Below are 13,480 nucleotides of genomic sequence, written 5' to 3' on the forward strand. Positions count from 1 at the left end.
CCATAATTATGTACCATGTCATTCCCATTAGTTTGGCTATAAATTTTTTTTAAAAAAAACAAGAAACATACCAAGTTTTAGCAAAGATGTAAAGAAGTTGGAACCTCCAAACTTGGCAGTTGTCCATGTAAAATGCTTTACCCAAATTAGAAAATAAATGGCACTTCTTCAAAAAATTAACAGAATTACAATGTGAATCAACATTACCACTCTAGGTACAATTCTCAAGAATTGGAAATATACCCTCAAATAAAAAAAATGTATACACAGCCAGTGATGGTGATGCATGCCTATAATCTTGGGGATTAGGAAATTAAGGTGGGAGGATCAAAATTTGAGGCAAGCCTCAACAACTTAACAAAACCCTGTGTCACAGAAAAGCAATGAGCTGAAGCTCCAAACCTCAGTTCTTGTGTTCTGATGAAAGAAAATTTAAAGTCAGACACCAAAAGTCATGCAAGAGAACATTATTATAAGTGAAAGTGAGGTGAAAGCAAAGTGAGGCTTAAACAGAGAGCACCCTCAAGAGAGAGTGGGCCATCTCTGAGCAGAGAATAACAAAGGAGACAACGCTGTCTCCAAATTTATTACTCTTTCATATTTATCAGGAGAACTGGGGACCACATTCTGTACTCTTTGCCAATCAGGAGTTTTTGACTCTAGTTGGTACTCTCAGGAACTGTCATGGTGGCCATGCTATTGGTGGGCAGGGGTGCTTCATCTGTAAGTCAATCCCATGTTAATTTAACACTGGGGTCACTAGCTGTTCAGAAGTTACCTTAGTGTGCTTGTACTACTAAAGGAATCTCTCTTCCCAGACAGATAGAGACACTTATGGCTATAATTCCTAATTTCACATGGACCCTGTCAAGAGTTAGTCTCATTAATCCTTTTCTTTTGATGTATTTTCACATTAGCTCCTTTGCTTTTGTTTATGTTCTACAAATTTACTATCATCCTTTGCTTTCTCACCTACTTTGGAAGTATAAAGAAGACCTTAAAGTAATTTAAAGAACACTTGTAAACTTGCCTTCATTTCACTGCTCATTGCTATCTATTACCTAACACCTATCTCAAAATAAAAAATAAAAAGAATTAAGGATGTAGCTCAATATAAAGTACCCCATATTCAATCCTCATAGCCAAAAGCAAACATTTTTAAATTGTATGCTCATATTTGTGGATTAATAGTACAATAGCCAAAAAAGAATCAAGAACCCAAATGCTTATCAGTTAATAGATAAACAAAATGTGATGTGTGCATATAGTGGAATACAATTTAGCAATAAAACCTTCCTATATAGATGAACCAGGAGGAAATTAGGCTAAATGAACTATCAAGGATAGGTAAATACAGAGACAGAAATTAGATTGATGATTACCAAGGGCTGAAGAGAGGGGAAGTGAAGAAATATTTCTTAATGGGTATAGTGTTTTGTATTTTAAATGTCCCCCAAAAGCTCATATGTTGAAGGCTCAGTCTCCATCCCAGCAGTGTTCAGATGTGGGACCACTGGGAGACGAGTGAATCATGAGACTCTGACCTAATCAATAAATTAATCCATTTATAGATTTGTGGATTAAAGGATTTGGGGAGAGGGGTTTTATTTTATAAAAGTTCTTTTCTCTCTCTCTCTCTCTCTCTCTCTCTCTCTCTCTCTCTCTCTCTCTCTCTCTCTCTCTCTCTCTCTCTCTCTCCTTCCTGGCCACCAAAAGATGAGCAGCATTGCTCCCTGCCATAATGTCCTGCCTTGCCATTGGCTCATACAGAATGGAACCAAGTGATCATACATGAAACTGTGAGCCAAAATAAACCTTTTCTTTCTGTATCTTGGTTTTTCTCAAATATTTTGTCAAGACAGCAGCAACAACATCAACAACCACAAAAAAAAAAAAAACTGGCTAACACAGTGAGTGTGTACTTTCCACTCTAGTTGATGCAAGAGTTTTAGGACTAGGAAGAGATAAGTAATTGCCCAACATCATGAATCACCCTGATTTACATACCTTAAAATGGTTAGTTTTATGTTAATTTCAACTCATTAAGAACAACAACAAAACTGAATTGGAATCTTTGCTGTGAACCAGATTTGCTCACAAACCTTAGTCTAGACCAGGTCTAGAGGAAGATGTAAAATATCCATTATTTCTCCCTCCCAATCTGTTTTAACCCAGCTGCACATATAGAAGAGTGCACTGTACCTGGAATTCTTCCTTTTGTTTTCTCTTCAGATTCTGCTTATCCGTGCATTCCAGTTCTATTTGCCAAAGTGACACCAACATTTAGACATAATCAGCATTTTAGTACTATTTTAGGCTGAGGATATTAACCTGTATTCAAGAAGGTCTGGATATCCCTAGTATACCTTAGAGCTAAACCACTACAAGACAAACCAAACTCATTCACTTATAGTGAGGGTCAATCTTTGAATAACTTCATGTTTCCCATCCTTTATGAGAAAAGGGGATGGAGGAGGGCTAAGGGAAGGAATATCCACCTGTCATGGTAAAAAATGGGGCAAAGGATAAGGGAAATCCAGGTTCCAGTCCTTCCCAGCTAAAAGCTTTTTGCTGGTCAATCACTTTCCTTTGTCTTTGGTGTGTTGATTCCAGAACAAGTCCACAGTGGAAAGAAAGGCCAGAATTATAAAATGCTTGGGGTGGGGGCACATCACTAAAATCAGCATTTAGCCAAGTATAAGGGTCTGCAGCTTGTGAAGGAGGTTCAAGGGTGGTGAAATGGTTCCTTTCTTTGAGGAGGGTATAGTTGCAGAAAAGCAGGGAAGAGAGTCTCTCTCCAGGGTCCACTGGGGTGCATCTAACATCTGAAAAGATCTGTCCCTAAGGCAGCAGAGGACATTGTGAGCCTGCCCAGCTGGAAATCAGTCACCTCCTCCATCCAGATGGCCTGAAAGACAGAGTTCTTCAGAACAAACCAACTGTTGAATCTCAGCCCTGGGAGGCTCATGACAGGTTCTGCCTAGCCCCAAGCAGAAAGGACTCAGAGCTCTGGGTGTGGGAAGCCATCCAGAGGGAGCAGCATAATTTTCATGGAAGGCCCCAGACTCCTTTAGTGGGGAAATAAGTACAGGAGACATTGGCAGCTCTGATAACAGCTGCGGGTCCTCAGGAATCAGAGTTCTGCAGGAACCTCTACCATGGCCTACACTCCTCTCTTCTTCCTTTTCACTCTGCTCAGGTGACTGACTTTGAAAAGCAGAAGATATCATGGAGGTCCTCCAGGGTTGATTTTTTTTCCTTTCATTTGGGAAATATCATACAGGCAATAACCAGACTCATTTCTGTGTATTTCTGCATCTTCTTTCAGCACCCCCTGGGCAATCTGAGCTGAGCCAGGAAACCCCAGTATCAGAGTCTGTAGGACAGTGTCGCCCCTATCTGCACTGGAAACAGCAACAGTGTTAGTATCTATGATACAAACTGGTACCAGGAAATTCATGGTGCTGTTCCCCAAATTGGGGTTCTCAGTACATTGGGAACACAGCCTACCCCACAATCTCAGACCTGCTCCTGTTATGCCAGATTCGTGGACCCCAGTAGACCTCCAGTAGCTGAATCCAATGCAATCACACAAGAGTCTTTATTGCAAGCTCGAGCCTGGACTCACAACCATTCCCAACACAGTGGTCCCAGGGAGTGAGTCCCGGTCCTTTGTTCAGTGAGATTTTGTAGGTTTTGGGGGGATACTCTATGCAAGACAACATCACACAGCAAATCATTCCACAGCGCGAGAAAATCAAACAACAACTCTTAACATTGATTAGCACATTCAATGGCAGGAACAATTTGGGTAGGGATGATTGGTTAGTACAAGAGGGGGATTTGTGTGAACTGATTGGTTTAGGCTACGAGGGGTGTTCGTGCTAAACTACATGGTTTCCCAACATGTTATCAACCACCATAAACTACTTGGGGGTCATCTGGCATTCCAGGTATTTTCCATGTCTCATGCTGATTGGAGGTTGTTAGGGGGGTTGCTATAGGTCCTCACCTAGCCTAACTGAGTCAGGGACACCTGGCTCCTCAGACCTCTCAGGTTATTTACAGACAAACAACTCAGCAGGGCGGGTATGTGCTTAGGAGTGCTCTGTGGGTTTTTCCAAGGACAAGGGTCACACCCCCTTCCTTAGGACAGGCCTTGAGATAGAAGCTGCTGTTATTTATTTATTTTTTAAAATGTAGTCACATCAGTTTCTTACTCCCTAAGGACGAGGGTCATTATTACTGTCCAACGTGGGATGTCAGCATGAATGCTTACACAGTGCTCCAGATACACAGGACACTGAGACAAAAACCTCCCCTTGGCTTCTTATGAAACTGATCTTCCCACGACTGCCTATGACAATCAAAGATAGTAACCATGGCAGACCCAATTATATCTATATCTAAGAGTCTGACTTCCAGAGCATAGACACACTTTAAAGGGATAGTGACAGTGAACCCCTTTCATATTGTTTATAAAAGTTATATTGAGGGGCTGGTGTTGTGGCTTAGTGGTAGAGCACTTGCCTAGCATATGTGAGGCACTGGGTTCAGTTCTCAGCACCACATATAAATAAATAGAATAAAGGTTCATTAACAATTTTAAAATATTTTCAAAAGTTATATTGAGATATAATTTATATACTATAAAGCCCATCTCTCTAATATGTAAAATGCAATGTCCATAATATAATTATATAGTTGTTCAATCATCACCATTGTCTAAATTTAGATTTTTGTCACTCTCAGATTAAAAAAATTAGTATCAAACCAGTATTACTCAGTTGTAATTTTAACTGTAATTTAATGTTCTTAATTAAGAGATGTGATTCATCTCTTAATTAAGAACATTAAATTACAGTTTAATGTTCACATAAAGACAATTATTAGTCATATGTGTATTTTACACATATCAATATAAAAATTTTTCTGTGATATCAGTAATTGTTTAACAATTATTTCCAGATAACTGTTGGACATAGATGGCTTAAACTTCTTGGAAATCATGCATAATACTGCTATTAACATTTGTGTGGGAGTTTCTCTGTGGACACATGTTTTCATCTCTCTTGGGTAGATGACCAGGAGAGGAATTTCTGAACCATGTGGTAGCTCTTTTGGGAAAAATTCCAGACTGCTTTCCAAAGTGGTGGCACCAGTTAGTATTTCCATAAGCAATACATACAGGTTACAATCTCTCTGCATTCTCACTACCACACAATATCATCCTGATGGGAGCCATCTAGTGGAGAGTGATGTTGTATCATGCTGTGGTTCTGATTTGTATTTTCCCAATGACTGGTGATGCTGACATCCCCTCGTGTGCTATACTGTTCCTTATCCATATGAACAGCAAAGGGTCTAAGGTATCATTCAATAGGAGGAATTTCAGACTAAATCTTTGCTGTATTTTTTTGTATTTTTAGTTTGGCTGTTACCTCCACCCTGGAGAAAATCTTTATTAAAGAATGCAGTTCCTCCCAGGAGCAACAGAATATACAGAATGAGGTAATCCATAGACTTCAGCATCAGAAGAGAGAATGCAAAGCAGAATCTGCCTATACAATGCACTGCAGCCTCAGAGCTCACACAGGCTCTAGCGCTGCTCTAGAGATTCTTCTTGAGCACACTGTTCACTTGATCACCAAGGAGACATACACCAGGCACCCACTGTCTACTGAGGCCTCAGCATTGGCTGATTTACTGGGAGAAAAGCCTTTGATGGAAACTTGGCTCCATCCCCTTCTTCTACACATACAGCACCATTCATTAACTACACAGCCAGTGGATAAGCACCTGACAAAGAATGAATAATTTTTTGAAGAAATAAAAACTCTTCAAAGTATAAAGTGAAAACCAAACACACATAGAAATCTGTCGCGACCCCTTGCCCGCAAGGAAGACGCAACTCAGGAATCTTCTTTCAGCAGTTTATTCAGGCCCTTGATATTTCTTCTTCTCCTTCTCGGATGCCCCTCCCAGCCTTAATAAAGCATCTCAAGCCCCAATGCGAAGCTGCCACGTGGAGCTTTCTCATAGGGTGGTAAGGGATTGCGTGCCAATTCTCCATATAAGGAGTTGTTTATCACAGGCCACAGTGGAAGCCGGCGCCATCTTCTAATGGCGGCCACGGTCTATTAGAACGGCTCACCACAGAAATCCACTATATTGTTGGTCAGGATGACTTCATATTAATAAGACTGAAAAATATGCTAATTTATTATATCAGCCATACCAAGTATATTTTAATAAATATCATCAGAATTAAAGGGAGTCTTGACTTTCTTCCCCTACACTTATATTGGAAAAGATAAATTCAGAAATAGCAGAGAATATTTTACAAATGAATTTAGTTTCAGATATTTAGACACATCTTAAAGCAACACTCATTTAAATAGTGTAAGGCTGATGCTGGAAGAAAAACAGGGAAGTTTCATTTAAAATTCAGAAAAATGAGGCCCTTGCTTTTTTTTAGTTGTCACAAACATGTCCACTTGGGAGGCACCGGCTCGATGAGCACCAATGAGGACCAGGAAATGGAACTAGAAGCATTATATTCTATTTATGAAGGAGATGAAAGTTTCCGGGAATTAAGTCCAGTTTCATTTCAATATTGGGTGAAAATGGTGATACCAAAGCCTTCTTAATAGAGATTTCCTGGACAGAAACATATTCCCAAACACCTCTAATTATATCTATGAATGCTTTTTTTTTAACACCACCATATTATCAGCTGTAAAGCAGAGCATATTAGCCAAGTTACAGGAAGCTGTGGAAGTGAATCTTGGAATTGCTATGACCTATACGTTGTTTGAATATGCCAAAGACAATAAAGAGCAGTTCATGGAGAATCATCATCCCATTAATTCTACAACATCTATAAGCAATATCACCTCTGTTGAAACTCCTGATATAGTTCCATCAAATAAGAAAAAAGACAAAAAAAGAACAACTTTCTAAAGCCCAGAAACATAAACTGGCAGACAAAACAGATCACAAAGGGGAACTTCCTCCAGGCTGGAACTGGGTTGATTTCATGAAGCATTTAAGCAAAACTGGCTCTAAGGATGATGAATAACACTCGGAATTTGAGAAAAGGAAAGAACATCCTTTAAAAAGTAAACTAGGTTCAACATCTTTCAATAACTATTTTCTGGTATTGAGGTGACTGTTTTATAAAATGAAGGGTTTTTTGTACATTTCTTACATTAAAAAATGTTGTCAGTGGAAAGTTCATGAAAAGATCTGTTTGTATTACATTTTTTCACAAACTTGCCTTAATAAAAGGTGAAAATGTTACTGTTTAGTATACTTTATGAAGCCTATTAAGCTTTATAAATGGATAAATATGGGAAATAATAATCAGTGTTAATTTGTATGATCTTCTTGTAGGGGCTATGAGCCCTTTTCAAATGTCTTCCCAATACAGCAGAATTTTACATATACAGTTATTCTGTAGTTATTAATTATAGGTTTCCCATCTTAAAGTCTTCATCTCTTCTTTTACTTAATCACTGAAGCATAAATTGCTTCAGAGAAATTTAAATACCAGTATTTAAACTTTTTATGAAACTCTTTGTAGTTCCTTTTTATATTTCAATGGTGAATTGTTTCCCTTTAATAAATTGGTATCTATTTATACTTTTCTCTTGCTTTGTGTCAGGTGTTTGATCATGAGAACTTTCAATGATATGTGTAATAGGAGAATATAAAAACAAACCTGCCAAATACATTAGAAAACATTTGAATAAATGCTGGCTCTTATTTAAAACATTTGCTGCATATACTAGGATGGGAATAAAAGATGCCTTAATGTTAAAAAAGAAAGAAAGAAAGAAAAGAAAAGAAAAAAGAAAATGACCTATGCCTCAAATGGGATTTAGGATGAATTTCAAGTACCATGTATTAGTCAGACACAACTAATTCAATGGACAAATGAGCATGATCATTATTAAAACTTTACTTTGAACAGGGAATGGTGATGCATGCCTCTAATCCTAGTAACTCCTAGGTGGTAAGGCAGATACAAATTTGAGGACAGCTTCAGTAATTTAGTGATATCCTAACTAACAAGTCAAAAAAATTTTTTTAAAGGACTGGTGATGTATTCCTGTAGTAAAACACCCTGGGTTCAACCCCTAGTATCCCCCCCACCAAAAAAAAAAAAAAAAAAAAAAAGCTTACTTTGGAATCTTCCTTAAAAATGATGTTCAGGAGGGAGAAGAGATTGTGGATTAGAGGAAAGAAGCACCTCAAAGAAATCCCTCCACATTGGACTTACAAAGCAGGAAGACAGCTTCTCAGCAAGGTGGATAACTAAGGGAACTCACTGGAACTTATTTCTCAACTGTTAAAAAAAAATAGAGAGAGAGATGCACAAAGTCAGAACCTTGAATGTAAGAAATAATAAATTACATACAAAAGCACTAGCCCAGGCACCAGCAAGGGAAGGGGCAGTGAAAACAAAGGGTATGATGTGGCCCACAGATAAAGACTTTTAAAAAAATTTACTTGGGGAAACCCATGCATTAATGATGGGGATTGATTTTAATGGACACAGAGTCAGTAGGAGAAGTGCCTTAGTAGAAGGCAGATATAAAATTAGTTCCTCCAGAAAGGGAAACCTTGGGGTGCTTAAGATGCACCTGGACAGGGAGAGAGGATGGTGTACTCCTGAGTACTTTGTGGAAAAGCCCCAGTGACTGTAGATGGGCTACAGAATATACAAATATTCTGGACAACACCAAGAGATCAAAACTTGTCAGGGACTAGAAGGAAATTCTCCTTCAAAAAAATAGCCTGACAGCCCCCTGGGAGACATCCTGCCTGGGAGGCATCCTGCAGCCACCTATCTCCCTGGAACATCCTGCGGTTATCAGGATCATCAGACGTCTTGCACCTGGCAGTTTTACCACCCACATCCATCAATTGCTGATTAGAGAGCTTCCCCATCCCCAGCATATAAATACCCACCCACATCCAGCAATTGCTGATTAGAGAGCTTCCCCATCCCCAGCATATAAATACCCCTGTGTGAACAATAAAAGTTTGTAGCTTGATCAGACCCCTGTCTTGCAGTCGTGTCTCTTGTCCCTTCATTCCTTCCCATCTAGGTTCGCTGCCCACGTTGGACGGGACAGAGAATCATTGGGATAGATGAGAACATGTAGACACAATCTAAAGACATTAAGAACATTTTCAATGCGATTGTCACAGGAAAGTTTCCCCATTTCAGAAATGAGATAGAAATACATTTACAAGAGTCATAGAGTACTCCCAAATAGACCTGATCTGCCGGGGTCCTGCCCTAGCGGGGTCCAGGGAGTCCTGAAGGATGAGTGGCATCAGCAAAAAGATGAGACAGGAGTCGTTCTGTTAGAGCAATCTCCAGAGAGAGAGCTCTAATGCAGCTTTCTCTGGGTCATCTTTTATTGCAATTTTTCTCATCATTATAGACTCAGAATATGTCACTGATTATACAATTTCAAAACTTTGCTAAGACATAACATTTCCTTAACCATAATTAGGGGTATAGAAAAATATAACATCAATTTACATTTTTCCAGGATGTGACCTTTAGTTATCAATCATTAATAAAATGCGTCACTAATTTACATTTTTTCAGATTTTCACAAGATGTACTATTTTCTCCAAGATATGCTATTTTCTTATTAACTAATGCCAAACTACATAACCAGACTTTAAGTCTCCTAACCTATCATTAACAGTTAAGTTTTAAAGTACACTTGCACTTTATTTCTAATCTAAAATTCCCATATAAAAAAGTCCCCTTAAATCTTACACTTAAAATATCCTAAAGTTTATAAACAATTCTTAAAACAGAAACCCATACAACTAAAAATTTAAGAATTCTAAACCTGAGAATCTAAATAGAATAATATTTCTAACATTATTCTAAAAATATGTCTTACAAAGCTACTTTAATTAATTCCTAAATTTATTCTCATAAAACTGGTTGAACTGCTTTCTCTCTTTGTTTCTCAGTCAAGGTGCACTAGTTCTTATATCTTTATAATCTTTCTCAATAAAAAGTAAGTTCTAAACATCAGTCCACTTTCCGCCAATATTAAGTATGCTCATCATAAATCCCTATGTGAAGTGAAAGAGGGTTTATAGAAACGAGAAGAATGTATCCTTATATGTCTTAACTTTCCTAAGTGTATAACATAACTTTCCTTAATCAAGAATGAAACTACATATGGTGGGTTTTGTACAATGAACATAATGATTAGGTTTTCTAAAAGACAGGAAATATGGGCTTGGGTTCTAGTTGATATAATCAATGTGGTGCCTAAAATTTTTGTAACCTTTTGGAGAATGATTGTTGTCCATTATCAGGTTTGTCCTCAGTGTGCTGAGATAGAAGAGCAGCTTTCTACTTTGTCCTTGATATGCTGAGGGGTAGTAGAACAGCCTTCAAGGCATGAACTACCTGTTATGTTCTAGCCATCTGAAATTTAATTTGGTTTGGCATTTAACATACTCATGCCTCCTGTCAGGAACATGAACATGAAAATGAAAAGTCCCAATTACATAAAAAAGGGTCTCATGGTTTCAGTTCCCTCCAACCAGTGAGGATTTGCCAGCATTCATTTTCATTGTGACCTTGTCAAGACAGTGGGAGAGCAGCTTTGCCAGCACTTATTTCACTGTGACCTTGTCAAGACAGTGAGAGGGGGATCACCTTCACCACTGATCAGAAGAAAAGTTCTCCAAGATACATAATAAACCAGCCTCATCTGTCCCTACAATAGCATCTCAGATACAGCATTAATCTCCAGGATATACAAAAAGAACTCAAAACACTGAACACCAAATATATATAAATATAAATATTATATATTATATATATAAAAAACCCAATGAATAAATGGGCAAAGGAACTGAACAGGCACTTCACAGAAGAAATATGATCAGTCAACAAATATATGAAAAAAATGTTCAACATCTCTAGCAATTAGAGAAATGCAAATTAAAACTACATTGAGGGCTGGGGATGTGGCTCAAGCGGTAGAGCGCTCACCTGGCATGTGTGCAGCCCAGGTTCGATCCTCAGCAGCACTTACAAAGATGTTGTGTCCGCCGAAAACTAAAGAATAAACATTAAAAAATTCTCTCTCTCTCTCTCTTAAAAAAAATAATTTAAAAAACTTAAAAAAAAAAAAAAAACTACATTGAGATTCATCTTACTCCAGTCAGGATGGCCATTATCAAGAATACAAGTAACTGGGCTGGGGATGTGGCTCAAGCGGTAGCGCGCTTGCCTGGCATGCGTGCGGCCCGGGTTCGATCCTCAGCACCACATAAAACAAAGATGTTGTGTCCGCCGAAAACTAAAAATAAATAAATAAATATTTAAAAAAAAAAAAAAAAAAAAAAAAGAATACAAGTAACAATAAATGTTGTCAAGGATGCAGGGAGGAAAGGTACACTCACACATTGCTGATGAGACTGCAAAATGGTGCACCCACTCTGGAAAACAATATGGCAATTCCTCAGAACTTGAAATAGAACCTCTATTTAGCCCAGTTATCCCACTCCTTGGCATATACCCAAAGGATGTAAAATTAGCATACTATAGTGACACAGTCTCATCTGTGTTTACAGCAGCTCAATTCAAAATAACCAACCTAGGTGCTCTTCAACAGATGAATGGATACACACTGGAATACATATACCATGAAATATTACTCAGCCATAAAGAAGAATAAAATTATGGCCTTTTTCTGGTAAATGGATGGAACTGGAGGTGATCATGAAAAGTGAAATAAGCCAATCAAAAAAAAAAATCAAAGGCCAAATGTTCTCTCTGAAATGTAGATTCTAACACACAACAAGGTTGAGAGGAGAGAAGAATAGAAGTTCAGTAGATTAAACAAAGAGAAATGAAAGGAAGGGAGATAGAACAGCAATAGAAAAGATAGTGGAATGAATCTGACTTAACTTTCCTATGTACATACATAAGCACATTGCAGTGAACCTCCATATGTTATAATATATCAAAATACACTCTGCTGTCTTATATATCTAAAAAGAACAAATTTTAAAAATTATATAACTTTCTGGAGAAGACCGTCAGAACGGTGCAGAGATCACACGCCCCAGCCCTGGAAGACGGGGAACTGCCTCAAATCCCCCACCTCAGATGACATCTCCCTGCTTCAGGAGTCTCAGTCGACCGGGCTAGCTTTGGCGAGGGGATGGAGCCGGATCAGGAGCGGCTGCCGCCATATCAGGAACAAGTTCCAGTTCCAGTTTATCATCCAACACCTAGCCAGACTCGCCTAGCAACTAAGCTGACTGAAGAGGAACAAATTAGGATAGCTCAAAGAATAGGCCTTATACAACATCTGCCTAAAGGAGTTTATGACCCTGGAAGAGATGGATCCGAAAAAAAGATCCGGGAGTGTGTGATCTGTATGATGGACTTTGTTTATGGGGACCCAATTCCATTTCTGCCGTGCATGCACATCTATCACCTGGACTATATAGATGACTGGTTGATGAGATCCTTCACGTGCCCCTCCTGCATGGAGCCAATTGATGCAGCACTGCTCTCATCCTATGAGACTAATTGAGCCAGGGTCTCTCCTCTGACTTCAAGTGAACCATCATTTTTGGTGGTTTTGATCTTTTGTCACTGAGCCCAAAGAGCCAGGGATTAGGAATTAAGATCATGCACAAAAAGTTTCCTAAAAATTCCTGGATGGCTGCAGATGTTGAGGAAAGTATGTGATATTTTAGAAACTTAGGGGGGCGGGGGAGTAGGATGGTATTTTTATGTAAAGCCTTGACCCAGTGTTTAAGAATATAATTGTATTTAGACCTTGTTATTGCTCCAGTACATAGGAATTGTGTAAAGTGTTAAAGCAACTGTATATGTTTAAATTGTGTGTGTTGAAGATTAGGAAAAAAGATAGTGGTTATTTTTCCTAAATGAAATAACTTTCTTCTCTCCACCAAATTTTTTTCTGAAGTTAATGGCATTTGGGTCAAGGTTTTATTAAAAGCTACATTTTATAACACTGGCACACACAAAAAAAGTAGTTTTAAGCTTGTTTGCACAGTTCTTTTTTTCCATTGGAAATGGAATTCATTGCCTTAGGTCTTTTTAAATAGTGTATTATCATTGGGGCTGGCTCTATGCTTGAAATCAGTTTATGTATAACCTGTTGTAAGTGTTATATTTTGTTTGCAGTTAGGAAATGCAGAATTTTAAGTGATCTCCTAGCTTGTAAGCAAACTGAGATGCATTATCCCTTTTCCTTATAAAAATGAGTTAATGTGTCAGTAAATCAACTCAGCAAGGTGGGTTTAATATTACCCTTTCCTATGTGTTTTATCTAATTCTTTTGGTTGTTAATATGGTGATAAATGAAAGTCAAGGTAAATTTTAAATATTAAATTTTAAATCTTAATATTTAAATTTTTTCCTTTCCGATTTATTGAGCTTGAA

The 13,480-nt window shown here is 38.1% G+C and overlaps 2 pseudogenes; both read left to right on the forward strand.

The window, feature by feature from the left end:
* The first annotated feature begins 6,515 nt into the window (after nucleotides 1-6,515).
* On the forward strand, nucleotides 6,516-7,161 carry LOC124108948 (RWD domain-containing protein 4-like; annotated as a pseudogene).
* A 3,411-nt stretch (nucleotides 7,162-10,572) lies between these two features.
* On the forward strand, nucleotides 10,573-13,171 carry LOC124108954 (RING finger protein 11-like; annotated as a pseudogene).
* Nucleotides 13,172-13,480: the final 309 nt, after the last annotated feature.

The sequence above is a fragment of the Marmota monax genome, unplaced genomic scaffold (genome assembly GCF_021218885.2).
Source record: "Marmota monax isolate L192 unplaced genomic scaffold, Marmota_monax_Labrador192_F-V1.1 WCK01_AAM20220418_F8-fsc00414, whole genome shotgun sequence".
In the NCBI taxonomy this organism is placed as follows: domain Eukaryota; kingdom Metazoa; phylum Chordata; class Mammalia; order Rodentia; family Sciuridae; genus Marmota; species Marmota monax.